Source organism: Macrobrachium rosenbergii, chromosome 21 (genome assembly GCF_040412425.1).
Source record: "Macrobrachium rosenbergii isolate ZJJX-2024 chromosome 21, ASM4041242v1, whole genome shotgun sequence".
Taxonomy (NCBI): Eukaryota; Metazoa; Arthropoda; class Malacostraca; order Decapoda; family Palaemonidae; genus Macrobrachium; species Macrobrachium rosenbergii.
The window spans coordinates 13,034,890-13,047,389 of NC_089761.1; the positions used below are offsets into that span (position 1 = coordinate 13,034,890).

The window sequence follows — 12,500 nt, forward strand, 5'->3', positions numbered from 1 at the left end:
CCTTTGTTTTGTTGCTAGTGACTCATGAATATACCTGAACACAAATTCCCTTTCCTCTACTTTAATGAATTGACTATTAATATTTCTCCAAATATTTTTCCATTTAAGTGTGGGATAATTATTTTCTACTATTGGAATTTCTTTCCTCCAAATGACTGAATACATTTCCCTGTTATTTATATTTGGAAAGAATTTATTGTGATATGCTTTCCTAATATCAACTACTGCCAAAGAATAATATGCAGGGGTAAAATATGCTATTTCTGATAAATTATCTAATTCCATCATACCATCTAATCTTACAGAATACCTGGTTAACCCGTTACAGTTTATTATACTTTTTAAACAAGTTACACTGAAGATTGCTCTTGCCTTTTCTTCAATACTTATTATTCCTAAACCCCCTTCTATTTTTGACAAATGCAGGGTGCTGCGTTTTATAGGTCGATACATACCACACCATATATGCTTGAAAATAATTGCATTCACCTTTTGAGCTTGTTTTTAGAGCTTCAGACTGTCATTCGATGGGCGGAGTTCAATTCCAGCGGCCGGCTGATGAAGAGTTAGAGAATTTATTTCTGGTGATAGAAATTCATTTCTCGCTATAATGTGGTCGGATTCCACAATAAGCTGTAGGTCCCGCTGCTAAGTAACCAAATGGTTCTTAGCCACGTAAAATAAGTCTAACCCTTCGGGCCAGCCCTAGGAGAGCTGTTAATCAGCTCAGTGGTCTGGTAAAACTAAGGTATACTTACCTGCTTCATTACAACACAATACCCGGCTACAAGACCAGGCTAGAAAAATATTTCCCTGATACTAGTCTAGTCACCATGGAGCACTTGCACACCATGGGGTTAACTCCTTGAGGGCGAAACAAGCGACCTACGCTATCAAAATCAAAAGCATGAGTTTAAATTTATAAGATGTTTTATAGCAAAATATTCTTTATGTTTAAAAGTATCTATCTGGGTTGTAACGTCACAGGACGACAAATGGCAGGAGGGAGAAAATGTAAACAAATGTAGGCGGGAGTGTTGAAAAGTCTGTGGTGCGGTAGAGACAGCTCTCTCATGGATAGGTTGTCAATTTTGGTTGTAAGTCTGTTTTGTGGTTTTTGCAGTCATAGCTGGATTATAAAGAACAACAATGTGAACAGGTGGGTGGGTTGCATAATTGTAGCGTTTTTGGATGGATTAGGCTAGAAAAACTTTCAAGTGGTAGCAGGCGTGGTTGGTTAAAAATGGACGGATCTGATGGTAAACTTTAGGAGATGAAATGGAGAAGAGACTGTCCGAGATTTAGCGGGACACAGGGCAGTTATAGAGAATGGAAAGGACAAGTCAAAGATTGGCTTGTGGTGTGTGGAGAAGTGAAATATCCGGGGATAGAGATAAGAATGAGCTTAAAAGGAAAAGCTTTAGAAGTAACAGAAGGAATAGATAGAGATGAACTTAAGGATAAAGAGGGTTCAAAGGTAATCCTGTCCAAACTAGACGAAGTGTATCTAAAAGATACACGAATGGAAAATTACAGTAAATGAAAACTACTCTAAAACAGAAAGAGAATCTTACAGGTGTATTAGTAGATGAGATAAGGAAAGGAGTCAGATAGGTAGGTGCAAAGAAGGGCAAAAGGTTTTCACGACCAGAACAAGCAAATCTCACAGAAAATAAAAACAAATGGTATTAGCAGCTTGTGGTCAAGGAAAGTTGGAATGTAAACATTATCACAGATAATGAAAAGAATATTGAGATTAGGGTAAAAGAGGAGGGGGTGGTGAGGTCAGAAGGCTATGCAAATTTTGCAAGAGGAGGAAAACCAAGATATCAGGGAAAGGAAATAGGGGTAGAGGTGGAAGAAATCCTATAAACAGAGAAGGAAAATGCAACACCAGTGCAACAGCCAAATTGAATGGCACTGGGCAGAGACTGTCCTCAGAATTTCAAAATAAGAAAAAATCCGGAAACTGGACAAGAAGAAAAAGTTAGTAAAATAGAGGAAGAATCTTGGGAAGAGTTGATGCAATTTTAGACACAGGATGTAATCAAGAGTCTGTGGGGAATTGTGACTCAGCACGCATTGTTGTGGGTTTGAATCAGGAAGAGTTGAGGAGGATGAATTATACTAAGAAAGAGTCTAATAAAGTATTTAATTGGTGAGTCATCACACAAGTCGAAAGGAGTAATGAAAATACAGTGATATTGAAAAACAAAAGTTTTATTTGATGTGCACTGTAGTTAATAGGCAAGAAAGCCATGAGTAAAAATGGGTATGACTATAAATTTAAAAGAGAATTGTGTTAAAATAGAAGTATTAGAAATGAAGGTAAAGTTAGAGAGGACAAACAGAACCACTTATGAATACCAATTTTGAGGAGGAAGGTAGAGGAAGAATTGTTACTGGAGGATGGAAGGAAAAGAGTCTAAGGGAAATTAAAGGTGCAATGATGAAGTTCTATCTACAGTTTGGTCACGGAAGTGGAGATAAAATATGGAAACTAACAAAGAAGCACAGTGGAGTAGCGGTTTGGGAGAGAAGGAAAGAGAAATAAAAAGTTACTAACTGATTTGATTACAAGTTGTGAAGTATATAAAAGATAAAAAATCCAGCTAAATAACCAGCTAGTAGGATTTTTGAAAGGTAAAACATTTTAATAAGTTATAGCAATGGATGTAGGAGAGAGAGAGAAAGTTCTTGGTAATGGAAGATATAGCAGCAAAGGTATTGTCAGGCTTTTGGATAAAAGATAAGAAACCAGAAACTGTAATAAGACACTTTTGACAGGTGGTTTTGCTATATTTGGAGCGCCTTCTAAAAATACTATCAGGCAACGGGGGGAGAATTTCAAAATGAAAAAGTGAGGAGGATGGCAAAGGAATTGGAATATTAAGTATTGGCCAAAACATCTGGATCTTCCGTGGAGCAATGGAATATGTGAAAGATGGTAGGCATAATAAAGAAAGTTTAAAAAGATGAAAAATGATGAGGATGTGGACTTGTCCAAAGCATTAAGATGGGTAGTGCAGTGCTAGGAACTGCTTAACAAATAAGATGGTTTCTCCCTAATCAATTAGTATTTGGAAAAAACCCTTCTTACCAAATTTAATGGGAGAAAAGTTCAAGTCCTGCAAGCAGAGAGAAAGGTATGGAAGCAGTATAGTTACAGGATAAACTGAATGCAATACATACAGGCCAGAGAAGTGTTTATAAAAAATGGAGTCTTGTAATAAAAATAAGAATTGCTAAACAAAAACATCAGAATATAAATTTGAAGAAGCAGTAGTGGGAGAGAATTATTCTAGGAGAGAAAACAAAAATGAATGGAGGACCTGCTCAGGTAAAGGGGAGTATCAGGTCAAACAGCAGTAGTTAAACATGGATTCTCTAAGAGTAGCAACTAGAATACATGTTACTAAGATTCAAAGACTATTACCAGAAAAAAAAGGTACCTAAAATAGATAAACACATATACTGAAGGAAGAACCCTGTGCATCAAAGGAAGAGGCATTAGATGGGCAGGAATACAGGAGATGATGGGCAGGAAGCCTTAGTTTGAAGACCACTAATGATAATGGGCTGGAGAAGGAATGAACCAGATATAGGGACCTAAAGCTTACTGAGAATCGAACCACATAGATAAAGATTTCTGGCAGAAATAAATTCCTCTAACTCTTCATCAGATGAAGGGGCCCATCAAGTGAGTCTGAAGATCAAACTCAGAAGAAGGGCTAAGATGTAATGCAGAAAGTGCAAAAAATTTTCAGCTGGAAGATGAAGGAAAGTGAGTTAATAGAAGGTAAGTTATAAACAAAAATCAACAGGAAATAGCAAGCTATAAAAAAGATACAAGACTAAATCAAGTCTTACCAAAAAAGATCAAGCAAATCTTGGGCTGATTCGTACAATATGGAAGACTCACAGTCATATGACAGGGATGGGTTAACTTGAAAGATTACAGTCATGGAAAAAATTGAAAGATGAAGAAGAGGTTTGCTAGGATTTGAAAACAGAAGCGTTTGAAACTAAAATGAAAAGAATTACAAAGTTGGAGAGAAAACAATATGAGAGGGAAATGAAGGACAAAAAGCTATATCTACAAAATGGATAGTAACTGAGAAGGTAAATGGTGAAGATACATTAAACAAGATTTGGTAGCTAGGGTTTTGAAGAAGAAATGGCCAAAGGGAATAGATGCTCCTACATGCAATAGCAAAATTCACAAATTTTTACATTAATAAAATTGAAAAGGTGGAATTGTTATACATTAGATGCCAAAAACCTTTCTACAGGTGACAAATATACAAGAAGGTATGTTAACAACACCTAGTGAAGATGGTTGGAGGTTGCTGGAGTGGACTATAGGTGAAGAAAACTGTTTATGGGCTCAAGGATGATTTTATCACAAAAGTGCATTTATTCATAAAGGTATGTAAAAATAAGTGGTAAATGAATAGCTTAAAAGCGAAGAGTAAATATATTTCCACAACCATAAATAGAATTTTGGAAGAAAGACAATAGAATTAATGGAATAGTTTATGTGCACATGTAAATGATTTTTGCTATGGAAGGATTTTTAACTGGAAAGGGATTTTAAAGGAAATTGCAAGTAGGAGAACAAACTGAAAGAAAGTGCAGAAGTAGGAACAAGAAAGTAAATGTTTTGAGTATACAGGATTAATAGTAGAGCATGAGGAAAATGGAATTTGTCTTCATCAGTGGCAGCATATAAATTCTATAAGAGAACCAGAAGCTAGAAAATTTACAGGTAATAGAGTATTAGGACAAATGGAGTTAACAGAATATAGGTCAGTGGTAGGACAGTTGGATTGGGTATTGCTACATACCACACCAGAAATATCATACGGCGTTAGTGAATTAAGTAAAGCCTTTCAAGAAGGAACAACTCAAGATATGAAAAGCTGATTAAAATAGTGAGAAAAACCAAGACCATAATGGGAGAAGTGATAATAAATGAGTTAGAAGAAAAAGATTTATTGGGGAAGCCTATGCAAATGCTTCATTTGGGATTATTGAAGATGGTCATACACAATTGGGTTATGTGATATCTTTGACATATGGTAGGAGGAGAAGTCCCATATGGTGGAAATCCAGAAATCCAGAAGAGTAGCAAGTCCACCATTGAAGCAGAAGCCTGAGTGTGGGGAGGAACTAGAAGGATTGATATATTTCAAACATTTGTGGGAAGAGCTAGTAGGAGGGAGAAAATTAGAAGCATTGATTAAAACTGACAGTAAAACCCTAATGAATGCAATAAAATCAAGTACTGGAGTAAGTAGTAAGAGATTAAAAACTGATATTGCAGCAGTAAGAGAAACAATAGAATCTGGAAGAATAAAGGATGTGAGATGGATAAAAAGAAAGCATCAAATAGCTGATGTATTGACTAAAGCTGGAGTTTCCGGGGAAAATATTAGAAATTACATAGAGGGTAAAGAATTGGAGACTAATGGAGATTAGATGGGATTAGGATAAGAAGAGGTTGGAGGAGTTAGTTAGTTATAAATGATTTGTTAACCAGACCTCCAACCCTTTAGGTTCTTCAGGCTGAGAAAAAAAGAATATAAATATTAAAAAAATTAAATAATTAAATAAATATATAATAAAAAATGGGGAAAAATTTAAAATAAAATAAAAAATCGAGGGAAAAAAGAGAAAAAAAGAGGGGTAAAATTAGATTTTATTTATTAATTTAATTTTGTTTAAGAAGAGAATGATATCATTAATTGAAAAGTTATTACCTTCAGCTAGAATATCCTTTATTGATTTATTTTGTAAATAAGTATTTCTTTCATGTTGCCATCTAGGACAGTCAATCAAGATATGTTTGATTGTTATTGGGATGTTACATCTTTCACAAGTTATTGATTTGTGTGCAGAGTTGACATCAGATGACCATGTGTGAGTCTGGAATGTCCTATTCTGAGTCTTGTTAAAATTACTTTATTAATTCTTTGTTTTTGGGTAGAAGAATGCCACTTTTAACTTTGTTTTTAATTGTCTTAGTTTGTTTTGAGGAGGTATATTTGTCCAATCATTTTGAGATGATGGCTTACACACTAATTGGGTTGAGACAACGATGGAATGTGTTGAAAAAACAGCTACTAGTAGTTAAGCTGGGCTACTTTACAAGATAAATATGCACACAACTGTTTCTGTTACTTTAAAACTAAGTTGTCAAAGTGTGGTTATTACTCTGACACCTTATCAAGAAATGCTCTCCCTTCAGGACTAACACTTACCTATATAACTCTTATCATCATCAATACTTCTTATATGTTTCTACATATATCCATTATATATACATATACATGTATACACATACATATATTTACTTACATATACAAACATATACATATACAATCGACCTTTGTTGAGATGGGTTAATAGGGGCCAGGGTGTCAAGTCTTACGATAGTCTGGTTTAACCAGCGATATTTATATATATCTATAAATACCTATAAATATAATGTATTTAATTATTTTTATAGAGTATGGATAATAAATAGATAATAAACCAATGTAGAAACGTTTGAATTAAAGCTCATGGTAAAAGATGAAAAAATGAAGAATAGAACATGATAAAAATGATAAAATTCAGCCACATATGTAGATGCCTAGGCCGAGACAAACGCATAATTGTTAAGTAAAATGAAGTGGTCTCCAGAATGAAGATTAAGATTTCCTTTTTCATGTTTTTTTATTTTATTTATTTATTCATTATAGTTTATTATTATACTGTTAAATAAATGTGAGATGATTAAGATCATCAGTAACAAAATAGTGGGACAATTAACCCTTAAACGCCTACTGGACGTATCATACGTCGACTAAAATTGTCTGTTGGGTGCCAAGTGGACATACGTGCACGCCGACTACAAAAATTTCAACCTTCGGTCAACTTTGACTCGATTAAATGGTCGAAAAATGCAATTGTAAGCTAAAACTCTTACATTCTAGCAATATTCAATCATTTACCTTCATTTTGCAACAAATTGGAAGTCTCTAGCACAATATTTCGATTTATGGTGAATTTTTGAAAAAAACTTTTTCCTTACGTCAGCGCAGTAACTCGGCCGAAAATTTCAGAAATTCTTTTGTCATTTTGTCGTAATTTTTGCACTGTTTTATATTGGCTGTTACGTAAAGTTTTACAAATGAAAATGTGCGCAATTTCATGTAAAATACAACAAAATACAACCCATGGTTGTAGCTTTATCAGTTTGGAAATATTTTGTATAAATCTATAACTGCTAAAATTTCAACCTTTGGTCAACTTTTGACTTGACAGAAATGGTAAAAACGCAATTGTAAGCTAAAACTCTTACATTCTAGTAATATTCAATCATTTACCTTCATTTTGCAACAAATTGGAAGTCTCTAGCACAATATTTCGATTTATGATGAATTTTGAAAAAACTTTTTTTCTTACGTCCGCGCCAGAAATTCTTTCGTCACTTTGTCGTAATGTTTGCACCGTTTTTATATTAGTCGTTACATAAAGTTTTATATATGGAAATGTGCGCAATTTCATGTAGAATACAACAGAAAATAACTCATGGTTGTAGCTTTTATCAGTTTTGAAATATTTTCATATAAATCACGATAACTGCCAAAATTTCAACCTTCGATCAACTTTAACTTCGATCAAAATGGTAAAAAAATGCAATTATAAGCTAAAACTCTTACATTCTAGTAATATTCAATCATGTACCTTCATTTTGCAACAAACTGGAAGTCTCTAGCACAATATTTCGATTTATGGTGAATTTCTGAAAAAAAAACTTTTTCCTTACGTCTGTCATTCCATGGTAACTCGACCGAACATCTCGAAATTCTTTTCATCACTTTGTCGTAATGTTTGCATCGTTTTACTTAGTCGTTACATAAACTTTTATATATGAAAATGTGCGCAATTTCATGTAGAATACAACAGAAAATAATTCATGGTTATAGCTTTTATCACTTTTGAAATATTTTCACATAAATCACAATAACTGCCAAAATTTCAACCTTCGGTCAACTTTAACTCGACCAAAATGCTCAAAAAACGCAATTGAAAAAGCTAAAACTCTTACATTCTAGTAATATTCAATCATTTGCCTTTATTTTGCAATAAATTGGAAGTCTCTAGCACAATATTTCGATTTATAGCGAATTTTTTGAAAAATACATTTTCCCTTATGTCTGTTTGATAACTCGGCCGTAACATCTCAGAAATTCTTTTCATCACGTTATTTCGTAATGTTTGCACCGTTTTATATTAGTCGTTACATAAACTTTTATATGAAAATGTGCAATTTCATGTACAATACAACAGAAAATAACTCATGGTTGTAGCTTTTTATCAGTTTTGAAATATTTTCATATAAATTACGATAAATAGAAAAAATTCGACCTTCGGTCAACTTTAACTCGACCGAAATGGTCGAAAACTGCAATTGTAAGCTAAAACACTTACAGTCTAGTAATATTCAATCGATTAGCTTCATTTTTTCAACAAACGGGAAGTCTCTAGCACAATATTCCCCTGATTTATGGTGAATTTTTGAAAAAACATTTTTTACGTCCGTTACATTCGGATTCATGCATCATATTGTGATAATATTTTCTCTGTGTTGCTTTGATCGTTTTACAATTTGTTATGTACCAAAATCATCGCAATTTAGTGTACAATACAAAAAAAAAAATAATCCGTTAGCTTTAACCGTTTTGCTCACAGCGCGATTTGTATAAAATTATATATGAAAATGTTTTTTTGCGCTGTCATATATTTCAATATTTATATAAGATAATGATATTTTTTCATTTCTGATGGTTGCATACTAAACTTCAGGCAATGACAAACAAAGGAGCCAAAAATGAACTCTTAATCTTAAAAACTAAGTGTGCTGTGATTTTTTTAAAAAAACTTTTTTTCCGCTTCGGCGCTAACTCCTGAACGCTGCCGGCATACGGGAGACGTTTTTGTAAATAGAGACTTGGCGTTTAAGGGTTAAGACCACAAGTTCACTAACACATTTTGTTTTTAACAAAAACATTCCGTAAAACGCAAAATTATACATGATCAAAATGATTGCAATTCACCTTGTGAATTTTAACGATAAGTAAGACTTATGAATGTCATCATATCGATCTTCGGGAGGGTTGTTTTTTATTGTTACTGATGTCGTCATCAGTTTGCAGTTGTAAATCTGAGGACGGTCTGGGAATGGGATTTGCAAGTGATAACGCATCACCACAACAGTTAAAATTAACTAATCATATCCTTATCCTCCCCTTTCCCCCCCGCCCGCCTGCCTCATTTGCTTCTCTGCTTATCCTCCTGGTTGATCATGCCTCACTGCCTTGCTCCTCATATTGATGTATCTTGTCTCTGTTGAGTGGAAACTGTAATCTGACATGTTATGATTGTGTTTTCTTGTGGGGTACCGGGCAGTTTTTATTTTGCTCCATGTACCCCAGATATGTGTATATGTACTGTATATATTATTTCCCATTTGGTTTTGTCTCTTACGTGTTTAGCTTTAAGTTTACGTGTGTAGCTTTAAGATTGTATATGCCATTTAACCTATGCAAATTTTATATGTCGTTATGCTTTAGTAGTATTAAGTATTTTTGGGGCCTCTTCCCCGTCATGCTGGGGACTTCCCCACTTTTTCGTAATATTAAGTTTTTGATGTGCCTTAGGTTTAGTGTTCTTGCTACATGTAAGAGATTCCCTGATTAAAACTATTTTCGTAATTTATGTTTTTTTCTTCAGATTACCTTGTTTCCTCGTAGTTTGCAGCCTTGGCATGATTCTCTATCACTATTTCACCGGCTGACACGGGACTGGACTCAGAAAAGGGATTTTGACAAAGGAAAATCTATTTCTGAGGAAGGTCCCGTGTCACCCGTGACCCTCCCTGACTCACCTATTGCTCCCCTACTTGCACATACCAAGTCTGGGGTTAGTGCTAGCCTGGAATGAGGTAGGTGGCGCTGGTGTCGCCGAGCTGGCGGGTGTTTGGGTGTAGGGTCTGTAACGGCTCACCGCTCTCTTCTGGGGTTTTGATAGGGAGAAATCTTTGAGTAAGACTCCGTGGTAGTGATCTTTCACTCACCCTTCGTTATACCGACGTCTTCCCTGGAGAAGACGCTTTCGATCTGGGGTAGTAACCCCAGCTTTCCTGAAAGCTCTTTTTTTCTCTGGTATATCTAGCATTTTATACCTAGAAATTCGTGCTACAATGGAATTTCACCGGGTGACAGGACCTTCCTCAGAAATAGATTTTTCCTTTGTCAAAATCCCCCCTTTTTTTTTTTTTGCTTCAGAAGATATTTACTAAAGCTGTGTTGACATACCTTTAAAACAAAATTCTTCTCTTTAATCTCTCGAGGATAGAATTACTCTGCATAGAGGGAACTGGCAATTTTTCTCTCTCTGTGTCATTTGCCATATAAACACAGATAGAATTATGCTGCATAGAGGGAACTGGCATTCTCTCTCTCTCTCTCTCTCTCTCTCTCTCTCTCTCTCTCTCTCTCTCTCTCTCTCATGTCATTTGCCACATAAACACAAGTACAGTATTGTTCAGCAACTCAGCTTTTATCTTCCTAAAGTTTACCTTTGTCATGTCTTTTCTTTCTTAAAGAACATACAAAGCATCATTACTGTAAGCTATCAGTCGGGCAGCAGACAGGTAAAACTGTTAATGCTCAGTGATTGGCTACGATACTTCATACCATTCCAGACAATAGCATTTCTTAATGACAGTACTTAATTTTATTGATAGAGCAAGTTATATTGGTTACAAGTTAAAAACATTTCAGTTCAGTAAAGTATAAATACAGAACAGTATATATAAAATAAAAATATAAATGAAAAGTTTTTTATTTACCTTTGGTAAATAAAAAAGGAAAACAGTATGCGACGAGCAGAGGAACAGTAACTACTGTATCTTAAATCGTGGTCAAACACTACATATTTTAAATCAGCTGACCCGGAGGGGAGGCGTCCATCTTATCCGATATCCGGATTACTGTAATGAGGTCCGGCTTAACTAGGGTCAACTGTTATATACATATTCTTGCAGTAATCGAGCTGTCATGTTAAGAATGAAATACTGAATTCAAAGTATTAATACTTCTGCCTCACAGTTAGGCCAAAGTTCCTCAGCAATGAGAGAAGTCTTTGCTTCTTTGGTACAAGAACTTAAAACTTGCATGTTGAAAAGAGAAAGGTGAAAAACTGATATCTTATCAAAGTCATAACACAGCTCTAAGCAGCTTCATATAACTGGAAACTGATGAAGTGGCATTCGAGAACCATCTTTAAGCGAAACACTTTCAAGATCAAACATGTCAGCACATCACCCTCAGTTGACTGGTTGGTTGGTTCTTTACACTCACTCCACAAACACAGTTGCGAGCATACTACACAGTGTGTGTTAGGTGCACAGATATTCAACTTTCAATGGTTTACTAGCTTTCTCTTTCATCTGTTAATCCCTTTCCAAATGCACAGACTTTTCTTGATAACACACCTTACCATAAGCAGTGTTGACTTCTTACTTGTTTAAACAGGAACTGAGGATTGAGGTAGAAGCACACAAAAAGTGCCACTCAACAGACTAATCTTCAGCAAAAGGGAGTGAAAATGGAACAACATGAACTATGCATTGCTTAAAACTTAAGACGAATCATCCAAATCAGGGTTGAAAACCCAAAAGACCAAAGGTAGAACCAAGACAGTAGAAAATGGCAAATCTACGGATGAAGATGGTGAGGTGATAAATGCCACAGGAGACATAGCAAGGAATGCCAGCAATGACATCACGGAATGCTGGTGGTAAGTATACCAGACAACTGGAGAGAAGACCGGCGGGAGAAGCTGGAGGGTCTTTGCATGACGTCATTATGGAACATAGACAACAGCCGAGGCATCTGCACAACACTTAAGAGGCAATTGCAGAGAAGCAAGAGCCTGTTCTATCAAAAGGCTAGTTTAATCTAGATACATAATTAGAGGAAGAAGAAGAGCCGCTAAAACATATACGAATAATTGTCAAAAGGTGATGAGTGTGAGGCAATAGGCAGGAAACTGATCAGGAGCAGGAGGGTTAACATCCGAAATGGGGGTGATACTGGGTGAGTAAATGATTAACAATAGAAGAATTGACATGCAGCTCAGAAACTACTGAAGTACAGGTAATACTGTATGTCTATAATCCCTAGATAACTCCACCAGTTCACATACTACAAGCCAGTAAACGTGAGCACTAAACTAACAAATAAATCTCTACGAGAATGTGTCAAATTTGAGCTAGAAGATGGTTGAGAGAGGCGTCAAAGGGCACAGACCTTGGCCCCGAGATTATCATGGTTCCCTGTCTGTGGAGAAGACCAACAGGTACTGGCCAGTCCAAAGAGTCAGCTACAGATGGACACCAAGGCTCTGGCACTTTACCTCTCACGAGGGAAGCGGAGATAGTTCAA

The 12,500-nt window shown here is 35.5% G+C and overlaps 1 protein-coding gene across 1 annotated transcript in view; it reads right to left on the reverse strand.

Annotated features, from left to right (window-relative positions):
* Window positions 1-12,500, reverse strand: part of LOC136849680 (TBC1 domain family member 2B-like) — a 546,715-nt gene that overhangs the window by 471,173 nt on the left and 63,042 nt on the right.